Below are 13011 nucleotides of genomic sequence, written 5' to 3' on the forward strand. Positions count from 1 at the left end.
CACTTCCCTCCGTTTGTACTGTATATACAGATCTGTACCAAAGGAAAGAGGGAAGATAAAAGGAGAGTGGCACACTAGTGGATAGAATCACATTTAAATTAGGAACCTCTCGTTTAATGCAGCCCCTCCACCAACACTGACAATATTCAGCAACCATTGGGGATGGCAGTTACCGGTTGGATTCCAGGTGGAATATTGATGTGTACCGTGAGGCTTGTTGTGGCTGGTGGATCCAAGGTAACTGGGCAGAATTCTGTGGGTGGATCAGTGTGATGGGGGAGCTGCCGCCCTTTGTGGAGATTGGCTTAGGTCTTTTGATCAGGAAGCTGTGTAAGTTCGAGATAATGCTGCTGCCCAAAGACCTAAGTTCACGGGTAAGTTTCCAGAAGCTGAAAGGGCAGAGAGTGGAAGAACTGTCTTTCATCAGCTTACTGGTGAGGCTCCGAGGTACTTTCAGTCTTGCCCAGTCCTGTTGAAGTCGACTTTATGGGAGACACGAAGAGAAGCTGGCAGAAAAGCTGGCTGCACGGATTGAGGAGAGATGCGAACATATTGATGAGAGTTGTTCCGCTGCAATGGAGAATACCGGCAGGGAGACATCTCTAGAGAATACCAGGCTCGAAAGACATTCATGAGACCTTCTGAACTTCTGTGATACCGGCAGAAACATTCGGAGTGTCAACGTGCACTTGAGAATGTCACCCTATTCTCTGCTCCAAGAACGGCTCCAAGATTCCTGACGTCTAAAAGAGAAGAGAAGGCAGAGATGATAAAAGCGCTCGTGTTCTTGGAAGAGGTCATGAGAATCCACAGGTCCCAAGGGGCATTTACAAACCATTCAGACCAAAATGCACCAAGCCCAGGTAAGCCTTTTCCCAGGTTGGGGCATTGCTATCAAGCACTTATTCTTCCCTCCCCTCCACTCAGGCATCCATTTTAAAGGATCAGATACTGAGCTGCAATGAAGACAGTAGGAGAAGAGCAAGCCCCTCCTAGAATCAGAGTTCCTCCATCTTCACACTCTGTGAACTACAGTGAACTCCTGAAAGGTCAAATATTTTTGACTAAGATAGATAGGAATTGAGTAATCAGCTCAAACAAAGAAATGATGACCTTTCCCTAGATTGAGCAAATGCTTTTTTTATGTCTTCTTTGGGGTGAAGGGAGTGTTGTAAGTGAGGGGACTCTTTGACTGTACTTGAATATGTATTATGCCTCAGTATTTCAAGACAGTATACTCAAATATTATAAGTCAGATAGTGAACTCAACTGTAAAATAGTGAATGACATTAAAGACTCATGTTATTTGGAACATCTTTCTTATCAATCAAGCCCCGAGTTTACGAAATCTTGGGAGTGCACACGGGTGTGTTAAATTGCTTTACCCAACATGATCGGATGATTAAGCGTTCTCATCACTGATAGAAGAACACCTGTTTTCAATAGCCTAGCATAGCTGCAGCAGGGTTCTCATAGCTAAAATGCCTGTATGTGCTTTTGGAATCAAGCCTAAATGTATATATTTTGTTTGGTTTTTCTTGTACTTTCCTAGAGAGGAATGTTAACCCTTGAAATGCCAACATTGTCCAGTATGTGTCATTGGGAGTATAGGGCACCACATGCACAATGGAAAACCAGGTTCTCGGTTATTTCATGGTTTCAATAGGTACTTCATGGTTCCTGTTGGTTTTGGAGGCTTCAAAAGAAAAGAGTTGACATTTCCCCTTCAACATTTTGGAAAGAGATTTTCATTTCTATCTGTCTACATTTTTCTTAGAGCTGAAATAATGTTACATAAATTGACAAGTCGGACTTCTAGGTAAATTTAGTATGTTTTAAACACTAACTTCATTTTCATATAAATCCCAAAACATGTAAATCAATTCTATTAACCTTCTTAAAAACTGCAACTCTGTTATCAACACAATGTCAAAATTGGAGTCTTCGGACAATACCTCCAACCATGGCTTTATAGAAAACAGAGCTAAACAAACATCACATTTCTGTGAATTACATCTGGAAAGTGTTGATTTATCGATGCACAGTTGGCAGAGAACCAGTGCAACCTGCGCTCACTCCCTCCCATGTACACAGCAATATAAACTTCCACTCACCCAGCCCTTGTCACAGGACACTATATGAATGGTGGCCTGTTACTTCCAAGGACAGGATGAGGCTTCAGGAAACCTGGAATCAGGAGAAGGCAAAGTAGAGAATGGAAATCTGTGCAGGATCTGACCTCTGCTGATGGAGCAGCAAAGGTGAAACTCTGTTTTACTTGGACGCACACTCTCAAGCGGACAGAACACATTGGACTCTAGGTAATGCGCTGAGTGTTAGAAGAGTGCACAGCAGATGCTTGGCTGACATAACTCATAGAAATCAGCACAAAATATCCCCACAATTGATTCTGAGACCAAGATCCGATCTGCAAAGTTTAGCTAGCAGAGGCAGCGGAAAATGAGGTATAGAGCTACAGATAATGGCACACGATGAGTCTCAGGGCTCTGGAGTGTGTTGAGGGTTTTGTTGGGTTCTATGAGGAGAGCAAACCGAACTGTTACCCCAGTAAGAAAGCAACCATATTGGCATGTGAGTTTGAGTTTTTCGATATGTGCCAGGGCCACATCCACTGCATCTTTCAGGCCCTGGATCAATTTGGCATTTTGCAAATAGAGCACATGTGGAGCTCAAATAGAGAAGTCGTGCATCCGGTCTGAGAGATTCAGTGGCCCTTGGGTTTGAAATCAGTATTAAAAGCTTCAGGATCTGCTACAGTCATAATCTGAACAGGGATTACAGATTGGTTTGAGGAAGAGAATTCGGTACAGCACTGTGGTTGCATTTGTGCACCCATGACTCAAAGATGAGTGATCAAGGACGAGTGGTCAAAGTCCACAACGTGAGAAGTTCAAGCATTTCCTTCAGCATTATCTCCCAAATGCAGATGCTACATTTTGGATGGCACTGACATGGTACTGCCCAGAGGACACAAAGATCGGTCTGCGGGATCATTCCAGCAGGCCCTGATGTATGACATCCATACATAAGTTTCCACTTGTGTTTCTGTAGACAGAGAAGCTCTGGGAAGAACTGGTAACATTGGGACATTCCCATGGCAATAGAAAGCACAAGCGCACTCTCAGTTTGCTGTTTTGGAAAGACTCCAATATGACGTACAGCACAATGCCGAGCTGAAAATGTTTAAGCTTCATTTCCAGAAGAGGAAGTGTACACTGCATTTTCAGAATTGTGAGGTAAGTGCAATAAAAATAAGTTTTACTAATTGAAATAATATGGTGTGCTCATCACAACAAAGGCAACACCTGAATTAGAGGTATACCAGACAACACACACAGGAACAGGACATATTATCAATGCCTATGGAAAATTGTCCTCACAGAAATATCATGGAACTCTGTACACAAAAATGTCTAAAATTTTCACTTAAAAAGCCCTATAAATCTATATTAGATACCTGATATTACTTGACCAGTAGAGATAAAGAAGTATAGTAAAAGAAACAGGAAGTACCATTTTCAGTTCCAAAGAGTTTGAAGGCCCAAAAAAATAAGCTTTCAAACATCTAGAATGCAAAACGCTACCAGAGAAGTATTGAAAACTGAGGTGAGGAAAACATGAAGTACAACAGTGTCTCAGAATCACAAAAGGCTGTATACCAGGAAAGGGGTAGAGAAACCCTAAAAACGAGCCAAATAATAGCAGAAAACCCAATGATGAGACAATACAAGGGCAAAAGTTAGACCAAAGCAGACTTGATAATGCAGACGGAATCGTGAAAAATTGTGAAGACAGGGGAACAGAAATCCCTCGATCACAAGAAGACATAGAAAAAGAAGTGAAAAACAATGCAGACATTGCTGTTGAAGCCTGGGGTAAGACAAAGCATGAAAGAGTATGGTTCTTAACAGTCTCAGATGGAAAAGCAAGATTAACAAAAAAAAGCCTGAAAAGATAATGGTAGAAACATCAGACTGAAACTCGCTGAAAGAAAAGAAAGAATCATTTATACGAATTCAGGATCTACACAGCGTCCAAAGGAGGTGGAATCCCAATAGACCTACTTGCAGCTGTATAATTCAAATCAACAAAGTTCATGATCAAACCAGTGATTAAAAATGCATCTAGAGGAAAGTAATTTAGTCACAACAGAAACTCCAGAGGGGTTTCAGCTCATATCTCGGCCGAAATATTGCAAAAAAGGGAGGAGTGCAAGGACATAGGCCATATCCTGAAGGAGAAAAAGCTGTAATCATGGGTAGCCTATGCCAGAAGACTGCCATATCTAATAACGGCAGAGCTAGGGAAATTCACAGACCAGCAAAGCTTAAAAGAATTACGCAGTTCAAAATTTATCCTAAAAAAAGATTGAGAATTCTACCCTGAATAGAAAAGTAGCAAGATGAAATGGAAATAAGAAAAACCATCACTGGAAATGCAAGAAGAGCGTGAGTTACAAAAAAGAAACAAGAAGAAGGCAAGGAGGTCATCAAAGTCATAAGATGGGAGAGGGTAGCAGGAAATCATAGGAGATTTTAAGCACTATCTTAAGTGATTCACATATATGACTCTCTGATTGAAGCAAACGGAGTGATGCATGAACTAATGTGTTTGACAACCAACAATAAGCAAACAAACAAACAATCAAACAAACAGAGAGACACCAAAAGGGTACGGTTGGCTGACATATACCAAAGAAACCATGATTATTCAAAACAAAATACTCAAAGTGATGTCAAGGAAAATACAGCACGCACTGACACAATATCGCAGCTTAAATGTACTCAACAAAATTGTATTCAGAACACAGACGCGTGCATTAATATTCATAAATATTGATTCAAAAGAGCATATCGTGACCTAACCCAAATGACTATTTTGAATAAGATTTGGTCAAAGTACGTGATATAGACTTACAATTCTTCCAACAGCAAGAATGAATGCCATATTCTACCCTAAGTAGAGTACAAACGGCATAAGACTATAACAAAGAAATGTAGCTCTGCAAAAGTGTACTAAGAGCAAACGAGACAGACAGTAAAGTGCACATTGGGATTGGTTTCATTTCTCGTAATTTCAGCCCCCATGAAATAAATGGATCCATTTTCTGAGAGAGTGGGTGTTTCAGCAGAAATCAACAGACAGATATGTATTATGGTTGAATGGATATTACACAAACATGACTTTCATTTAGTGGGATCTCTGTGTACTGTGAGCTGTTAGAAAGTTTCAAGACGTGTGAAACCATAAACTAAAAATGGACACACTTCCCACCGTTTGTACTGTATACACAGAACTGTACCAAAGGAATGTGGGAAGAAAAAAGTACAATGGAACTCTAGTGGATAGAATCACATTTAACTTAGGAACCTCTCGTTTGATGCAGCCACTCCCCCAACACTGACAATATTCAGCAACCATTGGGGATGGCAGTTACCGGTTGGATTCTAGGTGGAATCTTGTTGTGTACCGCGAGGCTTCTTGTGGCTTATGGATCCAAGGTAACTGGGCAGAATTCTGTGGGTGGATCAGTGTGATGGAGGGGCTGCCACCCTTTGTGGAGATTGGCTTAGGTCTTTTGATCAGGACGCTGTGTAAGTTCGAAATTATGCTGCTGCCCAAAGACCTAAGTTCACGGGTAAGTTTCCAGAACATGAGAGGGCAGAGAGTGGAAGATCTGACTGTCATCAGCTTACTGGTGAGGCTCCGAGGTACTTTCAGACTTGCCCAGTCCTGTTGAAGTCGACTTTATGGGAGACACGAAGAGAAGCTGGCAGAAAAGCTGGCTGCACGGATTGAGGAGAGATGCGAACATATTGATGAGAGTTGTTTAGCTACAATGGAGAATACCGGCATGGAGACATCTCTAGAGAATACCAGGTTCGAAAGACATTCATGAGACCTACTGAACCTCTGTGATACTGGCAGAACCATTCGGAGTGTCAACGTGCACTTGAGAAAGTCACTCCATTCTCTGCTCCAAGAACGGCTCCAAGATTCCTGACGTCTAAAAGAGAAGAGATGGCAGAGATGATAAAAGCGCTCATGTTCTTGGAAGAGGTCATGAGAATCCACAGGTCCCAAGGGGCATTTACAAACCATTCAGACCAAAATGCACCAAGCCCAGGTAAGCCTTTTCCCAGGTTTGGGCCTTGCTATCAAGCACTTGCTCTTCCCTCCCCTCCACTCAGGCATCCGTTTAAAGGCTCAGAACCTTAGCTGCAATGAAGACAGTAGGAGAAGAACAAGCCCCTCCTAGAATCAGAGTTCCTCCAACTTCACACTCTGTGAAAAACTGTGAAATCCTGAAAGGTCAAATACTCTCGCCTAAAATAGTTGGGTATTGATTACTTAGCTCACACCAAGAAATTATGACCTTCCCCTAGATTCAGCAAATGCTGTGTTTATGTCTTGTCTGGGGTGAAGGGAGTGTGGTAAGTGAGAGGAATCTTTGACTGAACTTGAATATGTACTAGGCCTCAGTTTTTCAACACAGTATATATAGGTAAATATTAGGTCAGATAGTGACCTGAACTGTAAAATAGTTGAAAGACTTTAAAGACACAGGTTTTGTGGACAATCTTCCTCTTCAGTAAAGCACCGGGTGCACGATATACTGGGGGTCCAGACTTGGTTGTGTTAAATTGCTTTAACCAACATGATCGGATGATTAAGCGTTCTCATCCCTGATAGAAGAACACCTGTTTTTCAATAGCCTAGCTTAGCTGCAGCAGGGTTCTCATTGCTAAAATGCCCGTATGTGCTTTTGGATTCAAGCCTAAATGTATATATTTTGTTTGGTATTTCTTGTACTTTCCTAGAGAGAAATGTTACCCCTTGAAATTCTAACATTTGCCAGTATGTGTCATTGGGAGTATAGGGCACCACTTGCACAACGGAAACCCAGGCTCTCGGTTATTTCGTGGTTTCAATAGGTACTTCATGGTTCCTGTCGGTGTTGAAGGCTTCAACTGTAAAGAGTTGACATGTCCCCTTCAAAATTTGGGCTGCGATTTTACTTTCTATCTGTCTACATTTTTCTTAGAGCTGACAAAGTGTTACAAAAATTGACAAGTCAGAATTCTAGGTAAATTTAGTACGTTTCAAACACTAACTTCATTTTCATATAAATCCCAAAACATGTAAATCAATTCTATTGACCTTCTTAAAAACTGCAACTGTGTTATCAACACAATGTCAAAATTGGAGTGTTCGGACAATCATTCCAACCATGGCTTTATAGAAAACAGAACGAAAGAAACATCACATTTCTGTGAATTACATCTGGAAAGTGTTGTTTTGTCGATGCCCAGTTGGCAGAGAACCAGTGCAACCTGCGCACACTCCCTCGCATGTACACAGCAATGTAAACTCACACTCACCCAGGCCTTGGCACAGGACACTTTCTGAAGAGTGGTCTGTTACTTCCAAAGTCAGGATGAGGCCTCAGGTAACCTGGAAGCAGGAGAAGGCAAAGTAGAGAATGGAAATCTGTACAGGATCTGACCTCTGCTGATGGAGCAGCAAAGGTGAAACTCTGTTTTACTTGGACACACACTCTCAAGCGGACAGCACACATGGGACTGTAGGTAATGAGCTGAGTGTTAGAAGAGTGCACAGCAGATGCTTGGCTGACATAACTCTTGGAAATCTGCACAAAATATCCCCACAATTGATTCTGAGACCAAGATCCGATCTACCAAATTAGAGCTAGCAGAGGCAGTGGAAAATGAGGTATAGAGCTACAGATAATGACACACGCAGAGTCTCAGGGATCTGGAGTGCGTTTGGGTTGTAGTGTGTTCTATCAAGAGAGCAAACAGACTTGTTACCCCAGTAAGAACGCAAACACATTGGCGTGTGAGTTTGAGTTTTTCGATATGTGCCATGGCCACATTCACTGCATCTTGCAGGCCCAGGATCAATATGGCATTTTGCCAATAGAGCACGTGTGGGGCTCAACTACAGAAGCCGTGCATCTGGTCTGAGGGATTCAGGGGTCCTTGGGTTTGAAATCAGTACTAAAAGCTTCAGGATCTGCTACAGTCTTAACCTGGACAGGGATTACGGATTGGTTTGAGGAAGAGAATTCAGTACAGCTCTGTGGTTGCATTCGTGCACCCATGACCCAAGGATGAGGGATCAAGGACGAGTGGTCAAAGTCCACAACGTGAGAAGTTCAAGCATTTCCTTCAGCATTATCTCCCAAATGCAGATGCTACATTTTGGACGGCACTGACATGATACTGACCAGAGGACACAAAGATCGGTCTGCGGCATCATTCCAACAGGCCCTGATATATGACATCAATACATATGTTTCCACTGGTGTTTCTGTAGACCGAGAAACTCTGGGAAGAACTGGTAACATTGGGACATTCCCATGGCAATAGAAAGCACAAGCGCACTCTCAGTTTGCTGTTTTGGAAAGACTCCAATATGACGTACATCCGAAAGCCAAGCTGAAAATGTTTAAGCTTCATTTCCAGAAGAGGAAGTGTACTCTGCACTTTCAGAATTGTGATGTAAGTGCAATAAAACGAAGTTTTACTAATTGAAATAATATGGTGTCCTCATCACAACAAAGGCAACACCAGCAATTAGAGATATACCAGACAACACACACAGGAACAGTACATGGCATCAATGCCTAGGGAAAATTGTCCTCACAGAAATATCATGGAACTTTGTACACCCAATTGTCTAAAATTTTCACTTATTAAAGCCCTATAATTCTATATTAGATACCTGATATTACTTGACCAGTAGAGATAAAGAAGTATAGTAAAAGAAACAGGAAGTACCATTTTCAGTTCCAAAGAGTTTGAAGGCCTAAAAAATAAGCTTTCAAATATCTAGGCTGCAAAACGCTACCAGAGCAAGTATTGAAAACTCAGGTGGGGAAAACATGAACTACAAGAGTGTCTCAGAATCACAAAAGGCAGTATACCGGGAAAGGGAAGAGAAACTCTAAAAACGAGCCAAACAATATCAGAAAACACAAGGATGAGACAATACCAGGGCTAAAGACAGTCCAAAGCAGACTTGATAATGCAGATGGACTCGTGAAAGTCTGTGAAGACAGGGGAACAGAAATTCCTCGATCAGAAGAAGATATAGGGAAATGAAGTGCAAACCTATGCTAATAATGCTGTTGAAGCCTGGGGTAAGAGAAAGCATGAAAGAGTATGTTTCGTAAGAGACCCAGATGGAAAAGCAAGGTTTACCAAAATCCTGAAAAGATAATTGTAGAACATTCATACTGATACATTCTGAAAGACAAGAAAGTATCATCTATATGAATTCAGTATCTACACAGCGTCCAAAGGAGTTGGAATCCCAATAGACCTAATTGCAGCTGTATAATTCAAATCAACAAAGTTCATGATCACCCCAGTGATTTAAAATGCATCTAGAGGAAAGCAATTTATTCACAACAGAACCTCCAGAGGGGTTTCAGCTCATATCTCGGCAGAAAAATTGCAGAACTGGGAGGAGTGCAAGGACATAGGCCATATCTTGAATGAGAGAAAGCTGTAATCATGGGTAGCCTATGCCACATGACTGACATATCTAATAACGGCAGAGCTAGGGATATTCACAGACCAGCAAAGCTTAAAAGAATTCAGCAGTTCAAAACTTATCCTAAAAGAAAGATTGAGAATTCTACCCTGAATAGAAAAGTAGCAAGATGAAATGGGAATAAGAAAATCCATTATTGGAAATGCAATAAGAGCGTGAGTTACAAACAAGAAACAAGAAGAAGGCAAGGAGGACATCAAAGCCATAAGATGGGAGAGGGTAGCAGGAAATCATAGGTGATTTTAAGCACTATCTTAAGTGATACACATATATGACTCTCTGATTGAAGCAAACGGAGTGATGCATAGACTAAAGTGTTTGCAAACCCAACAACAAGCAAACAAACAAACAATCAAACAAACAGAGAGACACCAAAAGGGTACGGTTGGCTGACATATACCAAAGAAACCATGAGTATTCAAAACAAAATACTCAAATTGATGTCAAGGATCATTCAGCACCCACCGACCCAGTATCGCAGCTTAAATGTACTCAACACACTTGTATTCAGAACACAGACGCGTGCATTAATATTCATAAATATTGATTCAAAAGAGCATATCGTGACCTGAACCAAATGACGATTTTGAATAAGATTTGGTCATAGTCCGTGATATAGACTTACAATTATTCCAACAGCAAGAATGAATGCCATATACTACCCTAAGTAGAGAAGAAACGTCATAAGCCTATAACAAAGACAAGTAGCTCTGCAAAACAGTACTAAGAGCAAACGAGACAGACAGTAAAGTGCACATTGGGATTGGTTTCATTTCTCGTAATTTCAGCCCCCATGAAATAAATGGATCCATTTTCTGAGAGAGTGGGTGTTTCAGCAGAAAGCAACAGACGGATATGTATTATGGTTGAATGGATATTACACAAACATGACTTTCATTTAGTGGGATCTCTGTGTACTGTGAGCTGTTAGAAAGTTTCAAGACGTGTGAAACCATAAACTAAAAATGGACACACTTCCCACCGTTTGTACTGTATACACAGAACTGTACCAAAGGAATGTGGGAAGAAAAAAGTACAATGGAACTCTAGTGGATAGAATCACATTTAACTTAGGAACCTCTCGTTTGATGCAGCCACTCCCCCAACACTGACAATATTCAGCAACCATTGGGGATGGCAGTTACCGGTTGGATTCTAGGTGGAATCTTGTTGTGTACCGCGAGGCTTCTTGTGGCTTATGGATCCAAGGTAACTGGGCAGAATTCTGTGGGTGGATCAGTGTGATGGAGGGGCTGCCACCCTTTGTGGAGATTGGCTTAGGTCTTTTGATCAGGACGCTGTGTAAGTTCGAAATTATGCTGCTGCCCAAAGACCTAAGTTCACGGGTAAGTTTCCAGAACATGAGAGGGCAGAGAGTGGAAGATCTGACTGTCATCAGCTTACTGGTGAGGCTCCGAGGTACTTTCAGACTTGCCCAGTCCTGTTGAAGTCGACTTTATGGGAGACACGAAGAGAAGCTGGCAGAAAAGCTGGCTGCACGGATTGAGGAGAGATGCGAACATATTGATGAGAGTTGTTTAGCTACAATGGAGAATACCGGCATGGAGACATCTCTAGAGAATACCAGGTTCGAAAGACATTCATGAGACCTACTGAACCTCTGTGATACTGGCAGAACCATTCGGAGTGTCAACGTGCACTTGAGAAAGTCACTCCATTCTCTGCTCCAAGAACGGCTCCAAGATTCCTGACGTCTAAAAGAGAAGAGATGGCAGAGATGATAAAAGCGCTCATGTTCTTGGAAGAGGTCATGAGAATCCACAGGTCCCAAGGGGCATTTACAAACCATTCAGACCAAAATGCACCAAGCCCAGGTAAGCCTTTTCCCAGGTTTGGGCCTTGCTATCAAGCACTTGCTCTTCCCTCCCCTCCACTCAGGCATCCGTTTAAAGGCTCAGAACCTTAGCTGCAATGAAGACAGTAGGAGAAGAGCAAGCCCCTCCTAGAATCAGAGTTCCTCCAACTTCACACTCTGTGAAAAACTGTGAAATCCTGAAAGGTCAAATACTCTCGCCTAAAATAGTTGGGTATTGATTACTTAGCTCACACCAAGAAATTATGACCTTCCCCTAGATTCAGCAAATGCTGTGTTTATGTCTTGTCTGGGGTGAAGGGAGTGTGGTAAGTGAGAGGAATCTTTGACTGAACTTGAATATGTACTAGGCCTCAGTTTTTCAACACAGTATATATAGGTAAATATTAGGTCAGATAGTGACCTGAACTGTAAAATAGTTGAAAGACTTTAAAGACACAGGTTTTGTGGACAATCTTCCTCTTCAGTAAAGCACCGGGTGCACGATATACTGGGGGTCCAGACTTGGTTGTGTTAAATTGCTTTAACCAACATGATCGGATGATTAAGCGTTCTCATCCCTGATAGAAGAACACCTGTTTTTCAATAGCCTAGCATAGCTGCAGCAGGGTTCTCATTGCTAAAATGCTCGTATGTGCTTTTGGAATCAAGCCTAAATGTATATATTTTGTTTGGTATTTCTTGTACTTTCCTAGAGAGAAATGTTACCCCTTGAAATTCTAACATTTGCCAGTATGTGTCATTGGGAGTATAGGGCACCACTTGCACAACGGAAACCCAGGCTCTCGGTTATTTCGTGGTTTCAATAGGTACTTCATGGTTCCTGTCGGTGTTGAAGGCTTCAACTGTAAAAAGTTGACATGTCCCCTTCAAAATTTGGGCTGCGATTTTACTTTCTATCTGTCTACATTTTTCTTAGAGCTGACAAAGTGTTACAAAAATTGACAAGTCAGAATTCTAGGTAAATTTAGTACGTTTCAAACACTAACTTCATTTTCATATAAATCCCAAAACATGTAAATCAATTCTATTGACCTTCTTAAAAACTGCAACTGTGTTATCAACACAATGTCAAAATTGGAGTGTTCGGACAATCATTCCAACCATGGCTTTATAGAAAACAGAACTAAAGAAACATCACATTTCTGTGAATTACATCTGGAAAGTGTTGTTTTGTCGATGCCCAGTTGGCAGAGAACCAGTGCAACCTGCGCACACTCCCTCGCATGTACACAGCAATGTAAACTCACACTCACCCAGGCCTTGGCACAGGACACTTTCTGAAGAGTGGTCTGTTACTTCCAAAGTCAGGATGAGGCCTCAGGTGACCTGGAAGCAGGAGAAGGCAAAGTAGAGAATGGAAATCTGTACAGGATCTGACCTCTGCTGATGGAGCAGCAAAGGTGAAACTCTGTTTTACTTGGACACACACTCTCAAGCGGACAGCACACATGGGACTGTAGGTAATGAGCTGAGTGTTAGAAGAGTGCACAGCAGATGCTTGGCTGACATAACTCTTGGAAATCTGCACAAAATATCCCCACAATTGATTCTGAGACCAAGATCCGATCTAC

The 13011-nt window shown here is 41.8% G+C and overlaps 1 long non-coding RNA gene across 1 annotated transcript in view; it reads left to right on the forward strand.

The window, feature by feature from the left end:
- The window catches only part of LOC135321540 (uncharacterized), a 539910-nt gene that overhangs the window by 307339 nt on the left and 219560 nt on the right, over window positions 1-13011 (forward strand). The gene's annotated exons all lie outside the window — the stretch shown is intronic.

The sequence above is a fragment of the Camelus dromedarius genome, chromosome 6 (genome assembly GCF_036321535.1).
Source record: "Camelus dromedarius isolate mCamDro1 chromosome 6, mCamDro1.pat, whole genome shotgun sequence".
Lineage (NCBI taxonomy): Eukaryota > Metazoa > Chordata > Mammalia > Artiodactyla > Camelidae > Camelus > Camelus dromedarius.